Source organism: Rhinatrema bivittatum, chromosome 4 (assembly GCF_901001135.1).
Source record: "Rhinatrema bivittatum chromosome 4, aRhiBiv1.1, whole genome shotgun sequence".
NCBI classification, from domain to species: Eukaryota; Metazoa; Chordata; class Amphibia; order Gymnophiona; family Rhinatrematidae; genus Rhinatrema; species Rhinatrema bivittatum.
Window position 1 is genome coordinate 376,139,292 of NC_042618.1, and position 25,621 is coordinate 376,164,912.

Below are 25,621 nucleotides of genomic sequence, written 5' to 3' on the forward strand. Positions count from 1 at the left end.
TAGGCCTGGATTCATCATTCAACGCTGAATGATGAATCCAGCGAAAACGGGGGCAGAGGGGCAAAGGGGGGGGGGGGGGCTGCGAAAGCCCTCAGCCTTCGCACCACCGTGGTGTGCTGGCTGCTGGATTTTAAACCGAATAGCACCACCATGAAAGGTGGCGCTATTTGGCACGCTACTGCCAATGATAATGTTGTTAACGTTATCGCCGGCAGCGAAGACACTGCCGACTCCAACCCCTCCCCCTAATTTGTATGTTATCATACGTGAAAAGGGCCTTTTTGTGTGCGATACAGGCTTATCGCACGCAATACAGCTGTATTGTGTGCAATAAGCCTTTGAGAAATGACCCCATTAGTTTTTGAAAGCTCATCACAAACTGGGGTCTGTTTTTTGTGATTATACATTTGTGTTTTGTGGCGGCATGTATTTTTAGGAAAGATTATGTATGTATTAAAGAATCATTTTGAGTGTTTTTTTCATGGCATCCGATTACTTTTTTTGACACTTTCTTTTGATGCTTGTCTGAAACACAGTACAGGTATTAGAGATATGCATTCATTTTATATGAATTAGACAATTTCAATGAAATTGTTTAATTTGTCATGGTTCAGAAGCACCCAAAAACAAAAAAAAACTTTTCCAAAGATTTTGGAAAAATTCATATTTCTTGTTAGTGCGCGCTAACACGAAATTTGGGAACCACAAAAAAAAACAAAAACCCCCGAACCACGGAAAAAACAAAATTACCCGTGGGGGACCCGAACTGAACCACAAACCAAAAAAAACAAAGAAAACATATCTCTAATAGCTATGAGCTTAGCCATATTTTCACTCCATTTTTAAACCATGGTTAGAAATTTTTTGTCTTTAAATTGTGAAACATTTTTTATGTTATAAATTTGATTTTACACTTATTGAGAATCTTTTTCTTATTGGCTACTCAAATGAAAAATTACACAGGAGAACAGCAGGAGGAGCAGATAGCTAGAATATACACAAACGCACATACACACCATTCCCCACACATTTATTTATTTATTTATTTATTTATTTAATTTTATATACCGGCAACCGTATGTATATATGTATATATATATATATATATATATATATATATATATGTAACTTCTGGGCTGAGGTCCTCAATAAGGAGTCGAAAGGCTACCTCCAAGGGCTGAAGATATCCAAACCTCCTATACTATTTTTATACTGTACTGTTTTGCAGGCTTCCCAGTCAGGGGGGTGTGGCAAGAATATTCTTTTAACACTAGCATGTACAGTAATAATCAAGCCAGATGAAAAATGTGGTCCCAACATAACTTTACCAATGTTTTTAACGTGAAGTCAATAACAATTTACAAGTCCTTGTTCAATTCAGCCCATTTATGTTCTCAATTCCCAATAAATCTGTGAATTTTTAATGATGGTTTACTCTGACTTTCTATTTCTACATCCCTTTCCAAATGCAGGGGAAGTTTTGGAGATCTCTCCCAAAAAATTGGTAGAATAAGATACTTCACTAGATTTAGATGGCATACAATACACCCTCACTTGTCATAACTTTATTCAAATGATTACTTCTCACTCAAACTCCTCCATTATATTCTGATAATATTTCAGTGGTTTATATAACAGTTATATACCTGTTCTTCTTTCCTCCATTTTTCTCCTCCTCTCAGGAATGCCTGCTAATCCACTCCCTGTTGACATTTGAAGGGTCCTTGGATCTCTCAGAATGAGATACTCCTGAAAACTCCTCTCATTGATGGGGTGGCTACATTCCTTAGGCCCAGGGGAATTTAGTTGACAAAAATAAAAATTAAGGATTCAGTAAACAACAAGAAAATGAAGAAAAAGTGGATAAAACTTCTTCTAAATTAAAGTCCAAAGAAAAAAGTAAAGTTTCTTAAAACGATGAGTTACCCTTTCTTTCAACTTGTTCCTTACAGCTGAAGGGTTCTCCCCTCCAAAGAATAACAAACCTAAGAGCAGAAAAAAACTCCATCTTGCCTCCTCAAATATCAACTAAAAAATCCACACTGTCCCCAGCTTTTCTAAAACCAGGACTTTACCATTACAGCAACCCACATGGGGGAGCTATACACTAACTAAAGATACTTCTATTCTAACTACACAGTTGGTATAATCCTACTAATAGAGACCCAGTGGATTCTCTACATAAACAACCCACTTCCCACTCCCCCAAAAGATACACAATTTCTTCAAAACAGAATCTCCCATACATCCTCTCACACATCTCTTAAAGTAAAACAATCCCTCACACAAACACCACACATATACACATACCCCCACATACTACCTCCCACACCATCCAGCCATCCCACTTCTCTCCACATACTTATATTCCTCTTCTACACTCTTATGCCCTTCATGCACACATGTGCACATACATACCCCCATATCCATCACACAGAGAAACACACATATATACCCTGCATCTAACACACATTCCTCAAACACTCATTCCCACATCTCCCACACAATCCCCCAAAACACACAATTCTACCACATACACAATTCCTCAAAAGAAAACCTACCAATAACACACCTAAACTATTTCAGACAAATATGCACACCTTGAAATAAAATATTCCCACACACAAACACTTCCGTGAACTCACGCAAACATCCTCCCCACATTCATCCTCCCACACAAATTTTCATTCACCTCCTTACAAACACGACCGTCAAAAGATTATTTGGGGGCGGACAGTGATGGAAGTAAAAATACTTAGGTAATTTTGTAACATTGTGCATAAATTAACCAACGTGTGTATAATTTATATCAGTTTTCAAAGCAGACTCGTGCAAAAGTTCACATGAAAAAATGCAGGCATTAGGCAAAGCTATGTGCATACAATTATACCTGCTATTTGGTGCACAGTTCTGCTGAGATAATTTATGTGCACAATTTTTAAAATAAAAAAGCCTGTATGTGTCCCACCTTTGCTCAGATTCCACCCATTGGAACACTTCTCCCCATGCACATAAAAGTAGATTTTAAAAAGGCTGTGTGTGCCTGCAGCTGTATGTGCATATCTTATGTGTCACTTTTGCTACAGCTCCTTGTTTGAGGGAGGAGAGGGAGAGAGAGAGAGAGAGAGAGAGAGAGCAAGCACACCTGTTCATAAGGCTCAGTCTGATACTCTATGTATGGAACAATGTAAGGGGACACTGAATCGGTGTGAGTTTTCGGGAGGTGGGTTGGGGTTAGGGGGGTAGTGTTATAGAAGCATTCAGAGATATCCATTGTAAAATTGACTCATCATTAAATACTTTTTGACCTCATAAGTGGTGAAAAGGAGTTGATTTGTACAATGCAGCTAGCAGACATTGCAGTGTACAAATCAACTCCTCTTGTTAGAATGTTCATTGCTTATAAGGTCTGAAATTCTTTACTGATGTCAATTTTACAATGGATGCCTCTGAATGTGTCTGTAACCCCACCCCCGAACCCCAACTCACCTCCCAAAAACTCATCCGAAATGAAAGTGCCCCCTTAAAATGAAAAGAGGTTCTCTCTCTCTCTCTCTCTGCACACTCAAGCCTTTTAAAATCTACCTTTAATTATGTAAATTTATTTACCTATTTTCAGTAAGCCCCTCTTAACTTAAGTGCCCAAAAAGTGGGCAGCTACAGAAGCATAGAAAAAAGGTGCCTAGAGTTGATTTTCAGTGCTAGGCACCTACCTTAGGGGGTCATTTTCAATAGCTTTCGCACGCGAAAAGGGACTTTAAGTCTCTTTTCGCGTGTGATAGGGTGATCGGGGCGGAGTCGGGGCGGAGTCAGCCCTGGAAGAGGAGGAATTGGGGCGGCACCAGGGCCGACGCTGCGGAGACATCGCTGGCGGCAAAAGGTAAGGACCCTTATCGCCGCCAGTTTCGCGCTGAATAACTACACCTTTTAGGGTGTAGTTATTCGGTGCAAAAGCCGGCAGCCAGCGCACCACTGTGGTGCGCTGGCTGCCGGCTTTCACAGGCCCGCTCCCCGCTTCGGCCCCCCCCCCACCTCCCAGTACCCCGCTTCGGCCCCCCCCCCACCTCCCAGTACCGTGCGATCCACTATTCTCTGTGAGAATAGTGAATTCAGGCCTTAGTTGCATAAATCTAGGCAACTGAGTTGTAGGCCTAAATGTAGGGGAATTTACACCCAAAAACTTAGGATCACAAATCAGCTCAGTGGCCTTTGAATGTCCACTTGTTTGTTAATTTTTTATTGAAAGAAAACTCTTCCTTTAACTTTCCCATGAGTCCAAAACCCTTAATAGTATCCAAATACTATACTTATCCATTGAGTATCTGCTGCAAAAGATGGCTGTCCAGAGTGATACTATGTAACTGGGGGATGCTTGACTCCTCGTTCAGCTGTCCCACACTTTCAACATACAACACATAAAGGAATCATGACCATGCTTTTGGATATAAATGCAGCCATTTATTAGATACCTGACAAGGAAATCTAATCCGGGTGCTCGAGCCTAAATTCTTATTGTAAGCCCTGGGAGGTACTATTGGGTCTCTGTGGCCACTTCCTGCTGGTCACTCAAGGCTCCACCCAACCTGGCAAGCCACTATGTAGCAAGCCTGCTGGCCTTCCCTTCAGTCTTCGGTAAGTCGACCCTCCAGGTGTCTCCCCGGCCCAAACTCTGGGCCCATTATTTGGCTGCACCTTGGGTCATCATTCGATGTTGATGTCCCTAGTTATGCCTTTGTTTGAGCCCCCTTGCTCCTCCCCTTAAATGGATTCCCCCCAAAACTGCTCATGAACCTCTGCATGACAGGAGTAACAAAGATAATTAGGAACATAAGAAGTACCATGCTGGGTCAGACCAAGGTTCATCGAGCCCAGCATTTTCTGTGACAGAGGCCAGTCCAGGTGCCAAGTACCTGATAGATCTCCAATAGTTGATCTGTTTCTGGTATTTCACTTCCAGGGATAAGCGCTGGCTTTCCCAAGTCTGTCTGGCTAATAACTATTTATGGACTTTTCTTTCAGGAACTTGTTCAATCCTCTTTTGAATCCCATTATGCTAGTTGCCGACCACATCCTCTGGTAACAAATTCCATAGCTTGATTGTGCACTGAGTGAAAAAAATACTTCCTACAATTTATTTTAAATCCTCCGGTGACTAGTTTCATGAAGTGTTGCCTAGTTCTAGTGCTGATTGATTGAAAGGGTATATAACCATTTCTTATTTAGCCTTTCTACCCAACTCATGATTTTATACATTTTCTCTATTTATTTATTTATTTATTAAAGGCTTTTATATACCGACTTTCTTGATACAAATCAAATCAACTCGGTTTATATCGAACTAAGCAGTAACTATAACCAACCATTCAACAAGAGACAATTTAAAAGGAGCATAAAGTTACATTATAAAAAGGATGCCTTAACTGGGAGTAGGAAAAAAAAAGAAAGGGAGAAAGAAGATAAAGTACTATATACAATAGAATATGGAAGGGAGGCAAGGAGCCGACCTCATGATAATTTATGAGCGTAATTTAGCATTTGTTTATTTACATAAGTGATGGGACAATTCTAGGTCAGTCTGTTGGGCTAGTGGCGGGGAAGGCTCGGCAGAACAGCCATGTCTTTAGTTTCTTTTTGAAAGTTAGTAGACAAGTTTCCTGCCTGAGGTCCAGAGGCATGGTGTTCCAGATGGAGGGACCTATGTCAGAGAATGTCCTGTCTCTGATATTTGAGTGGTGTGCAAATTTGATTGGAGGAACATGTAAAGATCCCTTAAGGGTCTGGCCGTCGAGTGCAATTGAGAGGGTGTAGTAGATCAAGAGGGGTCTGATGGTGAATATTTTTGTGGATAATTGTCAGTGATTTATGGAGAATTCTGAAGTTTACTGGGAGCCAGTGAAGATCTTTTAGAATAGGAGAGAGATGCGCTCTCCGATTGGTATTCGTCAAAATTCTCGCGCTGCATTTTGGAGCAACTGGAGGGGTTTTATAGTGGAAGCTGGGAGACCTTGCAAGATGGAATTGCAGTAGTCAATTTTGGAGAACAGAATGGCTTGGAGGACAGATCTGAAGTCGTAATGGAATAGGAGCGGTTTGAGTTTTTTGAGTACTTGTAGCTTGTAGAAGCACTCCTTTGTGGTGTGTTTTATAAATTGCTTTAGGTTCAAGTGACTATCAATTATGACTCCGAGATCTCTAGCGTGGGATATTTGTATGTTGGATTGCATTTGGTGATGGAAGGGACTGCCTTCTGGGGAGATTAGCAATAGTTCTGTCTTGGACGTGTTGAGCACAGGTTGAGGCTTGAAAGGTGATGGTTGATCGTTTGCAGGTGAGAGTTCCATAGCTTGAGTGTTGAGTCCAGTGAATTGGATATGGGGATTAAAATTTGGACGTCGTCTGCATATATGTAGAACTTAAGTTTTAGATGTGAGAGTAAATGGCAGAGAGGGAGTATGTAGATGTTAAACAGGGTGGGCGATAAGGATTTTAATAATATCCTTTTAATATTATATATTTTAATATATCCTTTTAATAATAATATTTTATATATTTTAATATATCCTTTTAATATTTTAATAAGGCGATAAGGACTTTAATAATATTCTCTCTGTTAAAGAGCCCTAATCTGTTTAGTTTTTCACCATAACAGAGCTTTTCCATTCCCTTTATCTTTTTGTTGCCCTTCTTTGTACCTTTTCTATGTCCACTATGTTTTTTTTTTTAGATATAGCAACCAGAACTGCACACAATACTCAAGGTGTGGTCGCACCCTGGATAGCATTATGATATTCTCAGTTTTGTTCTCTATTCCTTTCCAAATATTTCCTAATATTCTATTTGACCACTGTGGCACACTGAGCCAAAGATTTCAAGGTATTGTCCACAAAGACTCTGAGGTCCTTTTTCCTGGGTGGTGATTCCCAACATAGAATGCAGCATCATGTACCTGTAGTTGGGATTATTTTTCCTTATGTTCATCACTTTCATTTGTCCACATTCTGCGATTTAGACGCCCAATCTCTTAGTCTCACAAGGGCCTTCTGCAGTTCTTCTCAGTCCTTTGCTGTACTAACAATTCAAATAAATTTTATGTCATCTGCAAATTTGGTCACCTCACTTGTTGTTCCTTTCTCCAGATCATTTATGAATATGCTAAATAGCACAGATCCTAATAAAGCCTGGTGAGGCACTCCACCTTTCTTCATTTGAAAATAGACCATTTAGTCCTACTCTCTGTTTCCTGTCTTATCCAGTTACTAATCCACTATAGGATACCGCCTCTGATCCCATGACCTTGAGGAATCTTTCATGAGGGACTTTGACAAATGCCTTCTCAAAATCCAATACATTATATAAAAAAATCTAGTAAATTGGTAAGACCAGACTTCTCTTTGCAAAGCCCATGTTGACTCTCCCCCATTAAACCATGTCTATTTATGTAATCAGTAATTTTGTTTTTAAAAATAGCTTCTACCACTTTGTTGAGCAGGTTTACTGGTCTATAGTTTCCCAAATCAACCCTGGAGAACTTTTTAAAAATTGGCATCAACATTGGCCACTCTCCAGTCTTCTGGTACCATGGCTTTTTGAATGAGAGATTACAAATTAACATACATATGATTATCTTACTATCCCAATCGGTTCTCGCCACTAAAAGAGGGGTGGGCTGTGAGGGAAAAACTCATGTCCCTGGGGCAAGTGACAAGGAGAACCAGCAGGATTTAAATTCTCTGCCAACCTTGCCCCCCCCCCCCCCTTTGCAAAATAGTACCAGCCTTTCCAGCCAATACGGGGCCATCAGCACAAACGGCATGGGCCAATGACATCAGTAGACCATGAAGCAGCCATTTGTTGGGCGCCCCATTATCGGTCTGTGCCAAGGAGGAAGTCCTGACCACGTGTCAAAGGTGCTGCTTCATGCACCATATTGTAAGTGCAAGTTGCACCACCCCTTAAACTCCTCTTCCTGGCCAGGGGGGACCATGAGGTCTGGCAACCTTCACCAGGAGCATGATCACCCTGTTACAGGCGGTACCCACATATTTGTACTGGGGGAGCTGCCCATTTGACTTAAATAATCTAATGCAAATACTGAGTTTTGATGATCTGCTTCAGTGAGTTAATGCAAGTTGCTTCAATTACTGGGGCTGGGGAGGCAGATAATGAAAGGTTTATATGTAGAGTCATTATCACAGTCTTTCTACAGATCTTGGATATGTCTTAGTTCTTTTTCAACTTAATTGAAAACTGAATATTGATTTCTGTGGACGCACTAATACAAGTGACACTGTGTGTGACTGTGCTGTTGATGTTAATTACTGTTGATGTTGAGTTGGCTATTAAGTTCAATATTAAAATGAAATTATTTTAATTTTTGGAATTGTTTTGAGTTTTTTGATTGTTTAATATTAAGGTTGTCTGAGTGTTTGAATTGTCCACCTCCCTCCTCCATGGCTTGAATGTAAAATTGAAACTTAAATCAAGGAGTACCACTCTACTGCGGCATTGAGACCTCTGGGATGGGAGATCTGTAATCAGAAAATCCATTGCTGTTCTTTAAGATTTAAGGATTTCTTGGGATCTCCTCCTCTCGGATTGAGTTGCACTACTTCTATAACTTGCCATTTTAATTCTGCAAAAATATGACTATGTTGAATACAATGAGCCACAATTGGAGCTTGCATTTTAGCTGTCCTCAAACAACTACGATGTTCAATAAGGCGTGTTTTAATTGCTCATTTAGTACATCCAACATAATATAAATTACATGGGCATACAATTAGATAAACAACATTGGTGGTGGAACAGTCGGAAAAATGACATGCTTGATGGATTTGCCTGATTGATCGGTCCAACTCGATCCTGTAATGGCCTGTGTGCAAAGATCACATTGTTCACATGTCCAATGTCCTATTTGGGTGTCAGCATTGCCCTGTGATAAAAAAGAATGGACCACATGGTCCTTGATGTTCATTCCATGACTATATGCTATCACAGGTTTTTCTTTAAAAACCTGGTGCAGCTGGAGGATTGGCCAATGGTGTAAAATAACTGAGGCAATGGATGAAGCTTTTACAGAATGTGTCAACGTGCATACTAGAGGAATCGAAGTCTGTGGTTCTTTATCCAATAGTAACCATTGTCTTTCAGCATTAACTGCTCTCTTATATGCCTTTCTAATAATGGCTGTTGGATATCCACGATCTAACAGTTTACGAAATAGAACATCTGATTGGGAAATAAATACAGCTTTTTCACTACATAAACACCTTAAACGTAAAAATTGACCTACTGGTAAATTTTTTTCTTAGGTATAATGGGTGAAAGCTGGTATAATACAGTAAAGTGTTTCTCTCTGTAGGTTTTCTGTGAATTGTAGTCACTAAGGAACCTCCTTGTTTTTGAATACAAATATACAAAAAATTGATGGTGTCAGAATGAAAATTCATAGTAAATTGGAGATGTGGATCTAAAGAATTAATCCAAAAGTGAAAATTTTGTAATGCAAGCACATCTGCTTGCCATAGAAAAAAGATATCATCTATGTATCTAGTCCAGATACTTACATAGTTACTTACATAGTTATTATCTAGCTTTTATATTTTAATTTTGTGAATTTTGGAAATAAGAGGAGAAAAACTTTTTTTTTAATGACTATGTTTTCTCTTTTAAGTATTATAGGTGATCGTTCTCCAGCTGATGCATACTTTGGAACTATCATTGGTGAAAATGTCTAATAAATTAAGCACAGTAGAAAAAAATGAATGTGTTTAGTAATAATTTTGGTTAGGGAGAGAAACACAAGTAGCCTGACATTACATAAAAATAACAAGCAGAGAAAAATCATTCATCTTTTGCAGTTTCTGACTGCATAATTTCAAGAAATGAGAGTATAGTGAAGTGGCTTTAGTAGTGAAGAACAAGTGAATGCATCCTTAGTTGGGATTTGAATGTGATGATTGCTGGTCTTTGTTACTAGGCAAAGGAAGAGGAAAGGTGCAATCTATTCTACATTAAGGTTTTCTATAGGTAGCATGGTGCTGGTTTGAAAGGGAAAGTTGCTCCCTTGCCAGACTAAGAAAACAATGATGCTGAAATGCAATAGCATAGGGAATTTAGCAAAGTAAAGACACAGGATCATTTGTTTAGGGGGTCAATGGTTGAGTATGTTCAGGGATATTGCTCTGTCCATTGTGATTCACAGCTGTTTTCAGGTTCTGTATATTACTGCAAACACCCAGACAAGTGCAGCTGGTATGAGTGTGCAGCCTTGAAAAATTTGTTTCACTCCATTTGTTCATTTTGTGGGTGCATGAATTTGTTTTCATTAATTTTGGAACAAAATAACAATTTGTCTTTTCATTCCATTTGTTTTTTTTTGTTCTTATGTTGAAGTCCATGTAAAAGAAAAACAGAGGCCTGGGTCCAATGATGGGACCCAGCTGAGGCTAGGTTCCAGTTGCCAAGGCCTGGATCTGAAAAAAGTCCTGCCTGGGACAGGGCCTAGGGCAAGGCACAATGCAGGGCTTGGGCCTGGGCATAGGTAAAAAGACCTGAGAGTGGTTCCCGGTCACCTATGCCCTGAGGCCCGGGAGTAGACCTTCTGATGTCTTCTTTTATTGATCTGGCCATACAACAAAATGAAGCCATCTGCCCTGCAGGAAGTTGCCGCAGCAACATCACTGCGGCATGTTTCCAGGCAGAGGACATTGTTTTTAGTCTCCAGATCAAAAAAGAAGAAATTAGAAGGCCTACTCCCAGGCCTCCAGTCCTAGACCCTTGGCCTGATTCTAGACTAGTCCTGGGCCCTGGTGATGGGGCCCATCCTCAGCTGGGCCCCGGCATTAGGTCTGGGCCTAAATCTAGGCCTGGGCCTGGGCCTCGGCAACTTTGACCTGATCTCAAACCTGGCACCTAGGCTTAGGCCCAGCAGTGGTTCAAGGACTAAAAGGTGAAGTTTAAAAGCTCAATGAGCACATTAATTAGGGGATGTGTGAATATGATGGGCTCGCGTGCACTAAGTGGAATTTAAAAGCCACCTAGATATATGCGTAAATGCTGCAGCATGCTTATCTCAGAGGTTTTTAAAATGGGGTGGAACGTGGGCATAATTTGGGCTGGGCATGGGCATTTTGGGGCATGAACCTGAGATGTGTACATAAATACTTATGAGATCCGGTTTGTGCCGAGGCCCCCTGCCGTGTAATTTTACTTCTGCTATGGATGCCATGTAAGTTTATAAAGAAAAGATAAATAGACTGATCTGTGGGATTTTAAGGGTCAGGGATAACTGTTTGAGTGAAGGCTAGCAAACCATGGGGAGGTTGGAGGACCTATCTCTTACCTGGGAAAACTGGGGACAAACTGATAAAAATGGAAATGGTATCAGCGGCACCCCTTTTAAAAATCCCACAATTTACACAGTAAAAGAGGCATTTGCATGCACTTGCACATGCCCACTTAAAATGTGGTGCAAATGTGCACGTGGCTAGGCTATTTTATAATATGTATGCATATACGCATGCAAGTTCATGTCCCTGGGTGCGGGCTGATGAACACATGCACATGTGCGCTCAAGCACCAGTTTGAAAATTACCGTCCCTAGTCCCGTCCCGTCTTGGGCCTAGGGCTATGCACAAGACCCAAGCTTCATTGATCAGGACCAGACCTCAGTCAACCCTGACACCAAGGTTAAGCCTTGGTGACTGGGACCTGACCTCAGTTGGGCCTAGGCCTTGGATATAGTCCTTGGTTTCAGTGACCGGGATCCAATCTTGGGCTGAGCCCCATCAACAGGCCTAGCCCTAATTCAAGGTCTAGATCTCAGCAACCCAGCTAAGTCTGGGTCCTAGCATCAGGCCTGGGCTTAGATCTAGGCCCCAGGTCCAGATCTAATTGAATGGGATCCAGTCTCTACCTTGCTCTGCATCGGGCATGTGCCTAGGCCACTGCCCTGGGTTCAAACCTCAGTGACCAAATGCCGGTTTTAGCTTAGCCCTGATGTCAGACCTGGGCCTAGGCCTGGGCTTTGGTGACCGGGATCTGGACTCTCGCTGGTATTGGCATTGGTGGTTCCAGGTCAGAGTCTAAGTCTATTCCTTAAGTACAAGCATTAGCAACCAGGATTCGATCTCAGCTGGACCCAAGCTTCAGTGACCGTAATCTGGCCTTGGCTATATACCTAAGCCTGGGCTTTGGTGACCAGAATATGACTTTGGTTAGGCCTGGGCTTTGGCAACTGGGACCCAGCCTTGGGCTTGGCCTCAGCATCAGCCTAGGTCCAGGCCCAAGGCTCAGTGACCAGGACTTAGCCTAGGGCTAGGCTCAAGATCGGGCCCTGGGTTTGGGCCTAGTCCAAGGCCTGGTCCCAATGGTGGCCTGTATTTAATTTTTTTTTAATGGAACGAATAGGAATATTTGTGTATATTCATCCAAGACCCATTTTCATTTCATATCTTTCCTAGGAACCAAAAATGGCCTAATTTTTTGTGCTTTTTGCATTAGCTGAAAGCAAATGTACAATCTTAGCAGCTGGTGGAAGTCAGGCCCTCCTTGTAAAAATTTGCAAACTATTTGAAGTCAGAGTCGAACCAGGCAGATTTCTGCTTGTTTCCGGATCTTTGGAAAACGTGGATTTGCCTAAGATTTGCTAAGAAAGTTCATCATTCTTTCCCCATTGATCCACCAAGTCAAGAAAGTCTGCAATTGCTTTTCTCACATATAATTGTTTTGTTATGAACTTGGAGATTTTTCATGAGTGCATTGAATTGAGTGGAAAACTTCATTTAAAGAAATTTGTAAATCTTTTCTTGGTTTGAGCCCTCAAACCAGGCCCAGCATCATGGGATACCAGATTTGTCAGGTCCTTTCAGAAATAGGAACATATGGGAGAAGTTAGGGATGTACATTCATTTCAAACAAATTTAAAAAATATGACAAATAAGGGCAATTTGTTCAATTCAGGGGGCCCCCAAAATGAATCGGGAGCCCCCCAAATGAAACAAACCTTATTCATTACATTCATTTGAAATGAATGCATTGGGCCTAGGCCCGAGGCCCGAGGCCCAAAGCAAGGGCCATAGTCTACACCCGAGTGTGACTCTGGTGTGTAGCATGAACCTAGGGCCACGTCTAAGAGCATAGGCTGAGGCCCAAAGCAAGGGATACGGCCTAGGCCCAAGCACGATGCTGGGGACTTGGCCTGGGCCTGGGCTGATGCTGAGGCATTGGCCAAGACCCAAACAAGTTCTTACCTGATCCGTCGGATATCCAATGGCCAGGCCGGGCCTTGGCCCAGGCCCAACACTTAGGCCTCATCCTAGGCTGGAGCCTGACCCAGGCCTGACACTACTGACCAGCCTGAAGCCCAGGTACCAACACCAGAGCTTGCCCTTGGTCCAGGTTCTAGCCTAAGCCTAGGTCAGATGCCATGGTCTGGCCCAGATGCTAGGTCCTGATACTAGGGTCTGGTCCTAGACCCAGGCCTGATGCTGGGAACTAGTCCAGAGGCCATGTCCCAACTTGGCCTCGGCCTAGGCCGGAGCCTGGACCCAGACTCTAAGGCCTGGCCTGGAGACTGGGTCCCAATGCCGGGGTCTCAGGCTGGGCTCATGCCCAATGCTGGATTCCAACACCTGGGCCTTGGCCTAGGCTAGAGCCTGGACCCAACCATGATGCCACAGCCAGACCTGGAGGCTGGGTCCCGATGCCTCAGCCTAAGCCAGAGCCCTGACCCATGCCCAATGTCGCAACCCAGCCCAGAGGCCAGGTCCTGATGCCGGGGCCTGGCTTGGAGGCTGAGTCTCAATGCCTGGGCCTCGATCTAGGGTCAAGCTAAGGCCTGGAACCTAGTCTTTGTTTCTTCTTAGGCGATGTAAGGCCTGGAGGCCAGGCTTTGTATCTCCTTCGGTGATGCCCTCTTCCTCTTGTTTCTTCTGATGCCAGATTCTGGGGTTGCACCAGAGTTAATTAACTCTGGCGCATTAAACCCAGAAGATGGCGCTATTATGATGTATGGCAATTAAAAAAAAATATTTGATTTCGTTTTTTTACATGAATGAAATGAATCAAACATTCCACGAATCGAAATTTGAGGGGAAAAAACCTCCCAAGAACATACCAAAAAACAAAAACAATTTTTTTTCCCCTGCAAATCCTTAGGGGACATTAGGGACTCACAATAAACAAAAGGTTACAAACAGAAGGCAAGCAGTCATGTGAGTCCCCACCTATAATTGTTGTTTCTTTCCAGGGGAACGAGGTTGCTCCTTAAGCACTGGGATCAGTACAAAGTTTCCAGTTACCAGCTCAAAGTCCTGTCAGTAGGGCAAGTAAGAAATCAGATAAATAAAAATAAATAAATAAGGGCTATTTATTGTGAACACAAGATTTGCCATACTGGATCCAATCAAAGGTCCATCAAGTTCAGTATGCTGTTTCAAACAGTGGCCAATAGGGATGTGCAGCAGGGACGGATACGTTCGATTCGGTATTCGTATTCATCGGGACCCAAATCAGTTACATCTGTTTTCGGGGGACCCCGGTTCATCCATTAGTTACGTATGGCATTCGTTTCCCATTAAAGTTAAAAAAAAAAAACAAACCCCATCCCAACCCTTTAAATTTAAATTGGGAAAAGCAGCATGGAATCTATCAACCTTTTGGGATCCTGCCAGGCACTTGTGATTTGGATTGTCCACTAGGGATGAGCATTCGTTTTGAACAAATGCTCAATCCGCAACGTATAGGTCCCTATTCGTTGCATTCATGGGGGTTCCGAAATGTATGGCGAACCCCCACGAATGCAACGTATCACTAACGAATAAAACCCCCACCCTCCTGACCCCCCCAAGACTTGCCAAAAGACCCTGGTGGTCCAGCGCAGGTCCTGGAGCATTCTGCACTCGGGCCATCGGCTGCCAGTATTCAAAATGGCGCCGATAGCCTTTGCCCTTACTATGTCATAGGGGCTTCCGGTGCCATTGGTCGGCCCCTGTCACATGGTAGGAGCAATGGACGGCTGGCGCCATCTTGTGCTCCTACCATGTGACAGGGGCCGACCAATGGCACCGGTAGCCCCTGTGACATAGTAAGGGCAAAGGCTATCGGTGCCATTTTGAATACTGGCAGCCGATGGCCTGAGTGCAAGAGATTACTCCAGGACCCTCGCTGGACCACCAGGGACGTTTGGCAAGTCTTGGGGGGGGGGGGGGTCATGGTGACAGTATGTTAAAGCGTCGTTGATGGGTTTTAATATATGTAGTTTGTAGCACATGTGGGTTCTAATTTAAAAAATATAAAAAATTGTTGGGAATAAAAATTATTTGAAAATCTATGGGCATTACAATTTGTGCCGAGTCCTCTGTTCTATATTTTGATATTCATTCTTTGCAACAGAGTAGAGCGTACTGATTATTTTTACCACAATACTCAAGAAGCAGTCACACCATGGAGCAGTACAGAGGCATTGTAATATCCTCTATTTTATTCTCCATTCCTTTCCAAATAATTCCTAGCATTCTTTTCCAAATAATTCCTAGCATTCTTTTCAACATATTATCCACATTGTGGATTTCAACATATTATCCACTAGAGATGTGAATCGTGTCCTCGATCGTCTTAACGATCGATTTCGGCTGGGAGGGGGAGGGAATCGTATCGTTGCCGTTTGGGTGTTTAGAATATCGTGAAAATCGTTAAAATCGTGAACCGGCACACTAAAACCCCCTAAAACCCACCCCCGACCCTTTAAATTAAATCCCCCACCCCCAAATGCCTTAAATTACCCTGGGATCCAGCGGTGGTCCATAGCTAAATCGGGGGAAGGGGGAGGGCAGGAAAACCGGCACACTAAATCCCCCTAAAACCCACCCCCGACCCTTTAAATTAAATCCCTCCCCCTCCCGAACCCCCCCAAATGCCTTAAAGTACCCTGGGGTCCAGCGGTGGTCCGAAACGGGCTCCTGCTGTTGAAGCGTGTTGTCTTCAGCCGGCGCCATTTTGCAAAATGGCCGCCGCAAAATGGCGGCGGCCATAGACCAACACGATTCGACCGCAGGAGGTCGCTTCCGGACCCCTGCTGGACTTTTGGCAAGTCTTGTGGGGGTCAGGAGGCCCCCCCAAGCTGGCCAAAAGTCTCTGGGGGTCCAGCGGGCGTCCGGGAGCGATCTCCTGCCGCGAATCGTTTTCCGTACGGAACCCTCGCTGAACGACCTCCTGCAGTCGATCTCCTGCCGGCGCCATTTTCCGTACGGAAAATGGCGCCAGCCATACGCGTATGGCCGGCGCCATTATCCGTACGGAAAATGATTCGCGGCAGGAGATCGCTCCCGGACGCCCGCTGGACCCCCAGAGACTTTTGGCCAGCTTGGGGGGGCCTCCTGACCCCCACAAGACTTGCCAAAAGTCCAGCGGGGGTCCGGAAGCGACCTCCTGCGGTCGAATCGTGTTGGTCTATGGCCGCCGCCATTTTGCGGCGGCCATTTTGCAAAATGGCGCCGGCTAAAGACAACACGCTTCAACAGCAGGAGCCCGTTTCGGACCGCCGCTGGACCCCAGGGTACTTTAAGGCATTTGGGGGGGGGATTTAATTTAAAGGGTCGGGGGTGGGTTTTAGGGGGATTTAGTGTGCCGGTTTTCCTGCCCTCCCCCTTCCCCCGATTTAGCTATGGACCGCCGCTGGACCCCAGGGTACTTTAAGGCATTTGGGGGGGGGGATTTTATTTAAAGGGTCGGGGGTGGGTTTTAGGGGGTTTTAGTGTGCCGGTTTTCCTGCCCTCCCCCTCCCCACGATTTACGATTTTTTGACGATAAATCGGGGGAATTGGTATTGTATCGTGGCCCTAACGATTTTTGACGATTTAAAATATATCGGACGATATTTTAAATCGTCAAAAAACGATTCACATCCCTATTATCCACAATGATGCCTAGATCCTTTTCTTGGATGGTGACTCCCAATGTGGAACCCTGCATTCTGCAGCTATTATTTGGGTTGTTCTTCCTTACATGAATCACTGTCCACAATAAATGTCATCTTCCATTTAGATGCTAGGTGTCACAATTTGGATGCCTTTTGTAATTTCTTACAATCCTCTTGTGATTTAACAAATCTGAATAATTTTGTATTAGAAAATTTAATCAGCTCACTTATTGTTCCCATCTCTAGGTCATATATAAATGTTAAAAAGCAGGGTGTTCTACAGTTACTCCATTTTGGTCTCAGGTGCGGAAAAGCATCGCTCAATGTACTGGCCTTCCAGCCCGCTGTGGGAGATTTGAATTGCTCACTCATCCGCTGAGAGGGCCGCGCCCCTGCCCACTGGCCAAAGCTAAATTTGCACGACTCGCGATGTTGTTGGCCTGTAGGACTATTCTCTCTGTATGGGTGGAGCCCCAGGGCGTGCCCTCCGTGGCAGCATGGTCTAACAGAATGATGTCGGAACTGCAAATGGAACGTATGGACTGCATCTTGGGACATCGCACAAGAGACAAACAGTATGAGGCCTGTTGGCAAGCTTATTTCTGCAGCCTCCCTGGAGGGGCGCAAGCAACTTTGCTTCTTGCAGGATATGCTAATGACTGGACTTAGGTTCTGTCCTTGGTTCGGGTGTGGGGGAGTGGTGGGGGGGAGGGAGTGTGTGTGGCTGTGTGTGTGAGTGTGGGACTGGGACGGGGGTACGGGGGTTCAGGGGGGGCCGTCGAGGGTGAAGAGTCACACCCTGGGCGGAGGTAGTTGGTAGGGGAGGGGCAGTGTGGGAGGGGGTTTGTAGATGAGAAAATAGAAAATGGGGGCCAAGGGTTTGAGTGCTAAGCAGACTTTCTGGATTTCAAGTTGGACAATGGGGACTATGCATTGTTACCACTGTTGTTTTTTTCTGATGAGCAACTGCTAATTTGGGGGGGAATGATGTTTGATGTTTGAGTTGCTTATAACCTTTGACCCAATAAAAATTATTTTGAAAAAAAAAAAAAAAAAAAAGCAGGGTTCCCAGTACAGATCCCTGGGGCACTGCACTATTCACCTTTTTTCCTTGAAAAAATTGACTATTTAACCCCATTCTATCTTCTATCATTTAATTAGTTCTCAATCCTCCTAATCCTATAACTTTTTAATTTCCTCAAGAGTCTCTCTTGAGATATTTTGTCAGACACTTTCTGAAAATCCAGATATACTATATCAACTGGCTCACCCCTATCCACATGCTTATTTTCACCTTCAAACCAATGCAGCAGATTGGTGAGGCAAAATTTCCCTGGATTAAAACCATGCTGGCTATTTCCCATTAAACTATGCCTATCTATATGCTCAGTAATTTTTTCTTTATAATGGTTTCAACCATTTTTCCCAGCACTGACATTGGCCTCACTGGTCCTGTAGTTTCCAGGATCACCCCTGGACGCCTTTTAATAACGGCATTATGTTAGCCACTCTCTAATCTTCAGGTACTGCAGCTGATTTTAATGATAGTTTATTAATTAAAAATAGTAGGTCTACAATTTCATTTTTCAGTTCTTTCATGTATACCATCTGGTCCAGGTGATTTGCTATTCTTTAGTTTGTCAATATGCCTAATTACATCTTCCAGGTTCACTGAGATTTGTTTCAGTTCCTCTGAATCATCTTTTAAATATCACTTCTGCATTGATATCTGCCTTATACCTTCCTCAGTAAAGACTGAAGCAAAGAATTAATTTAATCTCTCCTCTAGAGTCTTGTCCTCCCTAAGTACCACTTTTACCCCTCGATCATCTTATGACTCAACTGACTTCCTCATAGGCTTTTTTTTCTTTAAATGTACCTGAAAAAGTTTTTATTTTGAGTTTTTGCTTCTATAGCAAGCTTCCTTTCAAATTCTGTCTTTGCCTTCCTTATCAATGCTTTGCATCTAACTTGTCAGTGCTTATGCTGTTTCCTGTTTTCTTCATTTGGATCCCTTTTCCATTTTTTGAAAGATGTTCTTTGGCTAGAATTGCCTCTTTCACCTCACCTTTTAACTATGCTGGCAGTTGTTGGCCTTCCTTCTACCTTTTTTTTTAATGTGTGGAATACATCTGGTCTGAGTTTGCAGGATGGCATTTTTAAACAACGTCGATGCCTGTTGTAAACTCTTGAACTTTGCAGTTGCTTCTTTCAGTTTTTTCCTAACCATTTTCCTCATTTTATCATAGTCCCCCTTTTGAAAGTTGAATACTATCATAGTAGATTTCCATAGTGTCCTCTCTCCAGTTATCAAGCCACATTTGATCGTGTTATGATCACTATTGCCAAGTGGTCCCAACACCATTACCTCTCACACTAAATCAGGTGTTCCACCTAAGATTAGGCTCTATGACGCAGTCTTTTATTTCAACTATAAACTTTACCTCCTTAGCATGTCCTGATGGGACATTTACCTAGTCAATATTTATTTATTTTAATGTTTATATACCGAAATTCTTACATTAAATGTAAATCATACCGGTTTACATAAAACATATTGGGGTAACTTAAATCATCCATTATTATTATGTTACTAATTTTGTTTGCTTCCTAATTTTCTGGTAACATTTCATTGTCTGTCTGTTCTAGAATAGCAGTGGGGGTGTTCTACTGGACAGTAGAACACCCCCACTGCTATTCTATTCCTTTTTTCACTTGGGATTTTATAGTAATTCTAAAGTGATATAAAGGCAAGTCCTTGTGATTCTTTTTGTTTGTGTGACTAGTGGGTACTACTGATATGCTGATACTGTTATAGGGCTGCTGTTTTTAGAGGGAAGAAAGAGACAGAGTGTGGAGAAAGGTGGTGTGAAAAAACAAGAAATAGATGGAAAGGAATAAGAATTCATTAAATGAAAATGACAAAGAAGAAACAATTGAAATGGAAAATAAAAGAAAGAAGAACAAATACACCAGAGAGATGAAAAAGCCAGGCAGAAAGAAATGGGAGCAAGCAGAAAATAAAACCAGAGACATCAAAGGTTGGGAAACTGCTTCAGTTACTGAAAGAATATTAACTAATCAATATTAAGAATCCTGGGATACAATTTAAAGCATTTGTGTCCCACATAGAGGATTTATGTTCTAGTAAAAGCCAAATTTGATTGGCTGATTTGATTTTGCTAGTGTTTACTTCCTTTCTCGGCAGTACATATCCAAGATGAGTTAAATCTGTTTTTTTTTCTTTTTGGGAAGTAAACATAAAGATTGTTTTGTTTTTTTTTATATCAGAACATTGCATATTTTGAGATGAAATTGGTAAAACCTTTCTTGGGATGACTTCTTAGGATGACTTCCATAGATCCCTTATAAACTTCTCACTCACTGTGCTCATACGACTACAATGACTTGACAAGAGTCCCATATTTACCTTTCAAAAATGTTAATCATATAGCAGGAGTGTTGGTGTGGCACAAAAGAGCTGCCTTGTATGGGCTAATAAGTAGAATGGACAAAAAGCATGCTTGTGCATTGGCCGAACAATGGGCCACCTTATCAATCATCAATGGCACCTGCATGGGTCATCTTCTCTGAGACCAGAAGTATGTGCCAGCAGGAAGAAGATATGAAGACAGGCTGCCACTCTTTCTGAATCCCTGCTGATGTGTATAAGCTCTGAAGGTAGCTTGATTGTTGTTTGGGCCTCTTCCAAACAGCTGCCTCTGGAAGAATCAGTTGGATCCATGAAGTGAGTGAAAAGAAGCAGAAAAGATAGAAGATCAAGCTGGAGTGAGGGAAGGTAAAGAAAGGAGGGTGGGAGAGAGAGAGAGAGCTGGGAGAGAGAAAGCTGCCAACCCTGCCTCAAACTTACATTACTTCAAATATGTTTTAATACATGTCCTAGTGAAATCATCCAGTATCTGCCATCTTACTTTGCTTTCATAATTCAAGGCTATTGGATGAGTAGGGATGTCAATAGACTGGAGATCCAGAAAATCAGTGGCCTTAGTGCTGTAATATTCCCAAACCACATTAATGATTGAATATCTGGAGCTAATAAGTTTTCTCATGCTGCAAACAAGAAATCGGACCCACTCAGTGAATATTCATCTCCATTCACTGGCGTTTTACTCCTATGTTTTTCACACCTTTGAAATTTGTGGCAGTGCCTCCAAGGTAATTGCCATCTAACTTGCATGTATGATCGTGGTCACCACAGTTTGAATCATGTAAACAAGGGCACAGTAGTACAAATATTTTGTTGTAGAAATATTATGCATCTATTGTTGACTATGAATGTTTAGCTTACTTTCACCAATATTTGACAGCATGTGAAACAGCTACCATTTTTATTTGTGAAGTCAAATTATTCACATTACCCTACTTGTAATCCACTTATAAATTTCTTACTCCATATTGGATCTTACTCCATGTTCAATCACAGTTTGGGGGCCCAGTCTTGTAAACTGGTCAGCTTAGGTAAAATAAGTTGCAGTGTTTCTACTGTAGAAGTTTATGCAACATCATTTATATTTTTTCTTTTCTTCTAGTGTCTAAGGTACATAAACACCCTACAGCACTCCCTGGCCTGCCGTCTTTTAAAACTCATCAACGCTAGCTTAGTTGCTAATCAGTACTGTTGATCTTTTGAGCCTTCTGGTCAGGCTTGATTTTTTTTTATCCCTTTTAACTCCCTTAGCAATTTTCCCAGTGATTAGTTGATTCCATCTGATTTTTATCATACTTACCAGCTATTTGAATTACTTTTCAATATGCAATTACCCTATCACAGAAATGCCCTATTCTTCTACTGTCAGATGTCTAAAGCAAATGGTAAACTAAAAACTCCTAGCCCCATTATTATCACTTGCCATTTAGCTAGTTATGAGCACTTCCGTGTGAGACTTTGGTTCTCATGCTGACAAATTAGAAATAATGCTAGCTAGGATGATGCTGCAGGCCAGGGCTGTGATAGATGTGCTCAGCAGGGAATATTTTCCTTTCATTTTGGTTTTTTTTTTCTTTTCCCTTTCTTCTGTTTTCAATGCTGCTGTCAATGATTTGGAGGCTAATAATAATTCAGGGAGGGGGAATGGAGGAGAACGGAAAGAAGGGGGGAATTCTGGTCAGACTCCTACAACGCTCTGCAACATTATTCTGCATTTGGTACCTGGATTTAACGATATTGCTGCATGAACTCCAGTGACTGCAATTGAATTTAAGGAAAGTGGTGGGTTCCACAGAGGAACAAATACTTTTTATTTTGTCAACCTCCTTTTCCCCTTTGTACCTGTTGCCTGCCTAATCCTTATCTCTGGATCTTACTGCTCTTCTCTCTTCCAAGTCCCCATCTTTCCACCTTCAAATTTACATTCAGATACCATAATAATAATAATCTTTTTTTTTTTTAAATGTTATCTTTTCTTTTATACTAATCCTATTGGTGTGCTGTGCTTTTTTAACTTGAAATATGCTGAGACACACTAAAATTTGTCAAACTGTAGCACCATTTTTCTTAGGAGATTTACATAAGGGATACACTATGAATGATATGCCATGGTACATTAATGTTTCCTGCAACAGATCTTAAATTTACTTGTTGCTGCTGTGGTTTACCTTACCACAGTGTTTCACAAACTTTACACCAAACTGTGAGTCATCATCATGATGTGCTTGGAAGCTAGACCTGCACCAGACAGATCCACTGACTCAGCATAGAACAAGAAAATGTTTGTACAAATAACTGCAGATGCAGAACTTTGGAAAGTACTGTTGACTTTTTCTAAATAGGCCATGATGACCAAATAAGGTTTGACACTGAACTGACTCTGTAAGCAAAAAAAAAAATCCTTGCCCCAGATAAGGCCTGACAATGAGCTGATGATGATGTTTCAAAGCTCCACCTATGATGATCACAGTAAAAAATTAGCACAGGAGCTCAATCCAGGAAGCCCATAATACCCCTGCTCCTCGGCATCAGCAGCAGCATGGCCACTGTCCATGGTCCTGCCCCTTCCTCCTAAGGGGTGAGGCCATGTCTCTCGGCAGGATTTAAAGGGCCCGCGGCCGGATATGCCCCGGGTCCCACCTGAACTCCTCCCTGGGCATTTCCATCTCTGCAGCCCTACTTAAAGGCCCTGAAGTCATTCCGTCTTCGCCTTGGCAAGGAGCTAGTCCTTCTGGGACCTTCTCCTCCATGGACTTCACTGCATCCTGCTCCTGCCTGGCATCTTTGTTTCTAATGTCTGAGTTCCTGATGTCCACATCTTGATATTCCAGGTCTTGAGTACTCGGGCCTCTGGAGATTCCTTGTTTTTAAGTAATCAGAGCTTCCGGTGTCCAAGTTCCATGTTTTAAAGACTGTAACCTGTTCTGACTCTGGAGGATTCAAGGGGTAAGTTGTTCCTGACCTGGTCTGTGTTGTCCAGAGCTTGCCCACTCCTCTCATGGTCCATGACCAGCCTTCCGGCTGTGTAGGACGCCTGAGGGACCTTGCTCGCCATGTCTTGTCTCCAGAGTTCCAAGCTCCACGTCTTGTCTCCTGACTTCCAAGCTCCATTCCCAGACAAGGCTTTGTCTCACCGCAAGGGCACACATCACTCATCCCGCTATTGGGAGTGCCCTCTAGCACTCCCTTCCATCGCAGCACAACAACAGAGGGCCCTGGCAACGCTGAATCATGACCTGAGACTTTGGCTGGCCAATGGCTACTGATGTAGCTGAAATTCAGATTATAGGATGGGTTAGATATTTATTTAGAGGGAAATCTAACCAGCCTCACTCTATAGCAATGAAGATATGAGATTTGTAACAAAGTTTTGGCATGACTTTTTATTATGTCTTTGTTAGTTTGTAGTTAGGAAGGAATCCAGGAGTGAAAGAAATATTTTTTTCCAAAAATGGCTTGCCTTTAAAATAAATCTCCCCTAATAAATTCAGTCAGATTCTGGACACCCCATCCCTCCACCCCTCCCCAGTACTGGGTTCTATCCTCCCCTCAACCTGATCCTAGGACCTCACTTCCTCTCATACTCCAGTACTCACTCCTGTTCAGTCATCAGAATAGTATAACTTCATACCACCTAGTGGCCTCCATTTCTACCATGTGGGCGATGTGCTTTAAGCCTTGGCTATAAGCTATGGGACACCATATGGCTCAACCATCAGAACTGTGTGGTAGATGTGGCAGCTGGCAGGATGCTGGAAAACTGTGGAGTAGGGGGTGCAAAGCATTCCTGAGGTGTAGGACAGCTTTGCTTCCAGCTGACTCATGCCTTCCTTTCACTGTAACATAGTAACTTAGTGAATACTGGCAGATAAAGACCAAAACAGTCCATCTAGTCTGCCCAGCAAGTTTTTATTTTTTGTTTACTTTTAATTTTTTTAAATTATATTTTTGAGGGTAGTAGCAACTTTTATTCCATGCTGGCCACCCCAAGCCTTTTGTTAAGGGTAGTAACAACTGCCACTCTGGGCAGGCTATCCCCAAGCAGAAATGTAAACTTTAGGTGTAATATTAAAGTTACCCCATTTGTTCAGTTCCATTTTCTAACCAGCAGGGATCCTTTGTGTTTATCTCATGCTGTTTTGAATTCCATTACCATTCTTGGCTTCACCACCTCTTCTGGGAGGGCATTCCATGAATCCACCAACCTTTCTGTGAAGAAATTGGCTTCTTCCAGTTTGAGAACCACTGTTGTACCATATACCTCCAGATCACACTTAAAATGACTGAAGTGTACCATTAACATATTATTAATGAAAAGCTATACAGAATCTGAATTATCAATAAGATGTTTTATGAAATTTTCCTAAAAACTGAGTAAAAACAATGTAAAATGCACTCATGCAACAATTATAACAAAATAGCATTTACATAAACGATTTATGGTTTTCTCAATATTTCCTACAAGTGAATTTGAACCATATGACCATAGTGATGGCTGAGTCATAAGAACATAAGACTTGTCGTACTGGATCAGACCAAAGGTCCATCAAGCCCAGTATCCTGTTTCCAACAGTGGCCAAGCCAGGTCACAAGTACCTGGCAGGATCCCAAGTGGTAAATAGATTCCACGCTGCTTAACCCAAAAATAAGCAGTGAATTTCGGCAACTCTACCCTAATAATGGTTAATGGACTTTTCCTGTAGGAACTTGTCCAAAACCTTTTTAAACACAGCTACACTAATATCTTTCACCACATCCTCTGGCAATGAATTCCAGAGCTTAATTATGTGTTGAGTAAAAAAAACAATGTTCTCTTATTAGTTTTAAATGTATTACCTAGTAACTTCATTGTGTGTCCTCTGGTCTTTGTATTTTTCAAAAGAGTAAACAACCGATTATCATTTACTCGTTCCATTCCACTCATTATTTTATACACCTCTATCATATCTCCCCTCAGCCATCTCTTCTTCAAACTGAAGAGTCCTAATCTCTTTGGCCTTTCTTCATAGTGGAATTATTCCATCCTCTTTATCATTTTGGTTGCCCTTCTCTGTACCTTTTCTAGTTCTGCTATATCTTTTTTTGAGATGTGGTGACCAGAACTGCCCACAATATTCATGATACGGTTGCACCATGGAGTGATATAGAGACATTATGATATTCTCTGTTTTATTCTCTATTCCTTTTCTAATAATCCCTAGCATTCTATTTGCTTTCTTGGCTGCTACTGCATAGTGAGCAAAAGATTTCAT

At 42.3% G+C, this 25,621-nt stretch overlaps 1 protein-coding gene across 3 annotated transcripts in view; it reads left to right on the plus strand.

Annotated features, from left to right (window-relative positions):
* The window catches only part of CACNA2D3 (calcium voltage-gated channel auxiliary subunit alpha2delta 3), a 1,571,161-nt gene that overhangs the window by 357,505 nt on the left and 1,188,035 nt on the right, over window positions 1-25,621 (plus strand). The window lies entirely within an intron of this gene.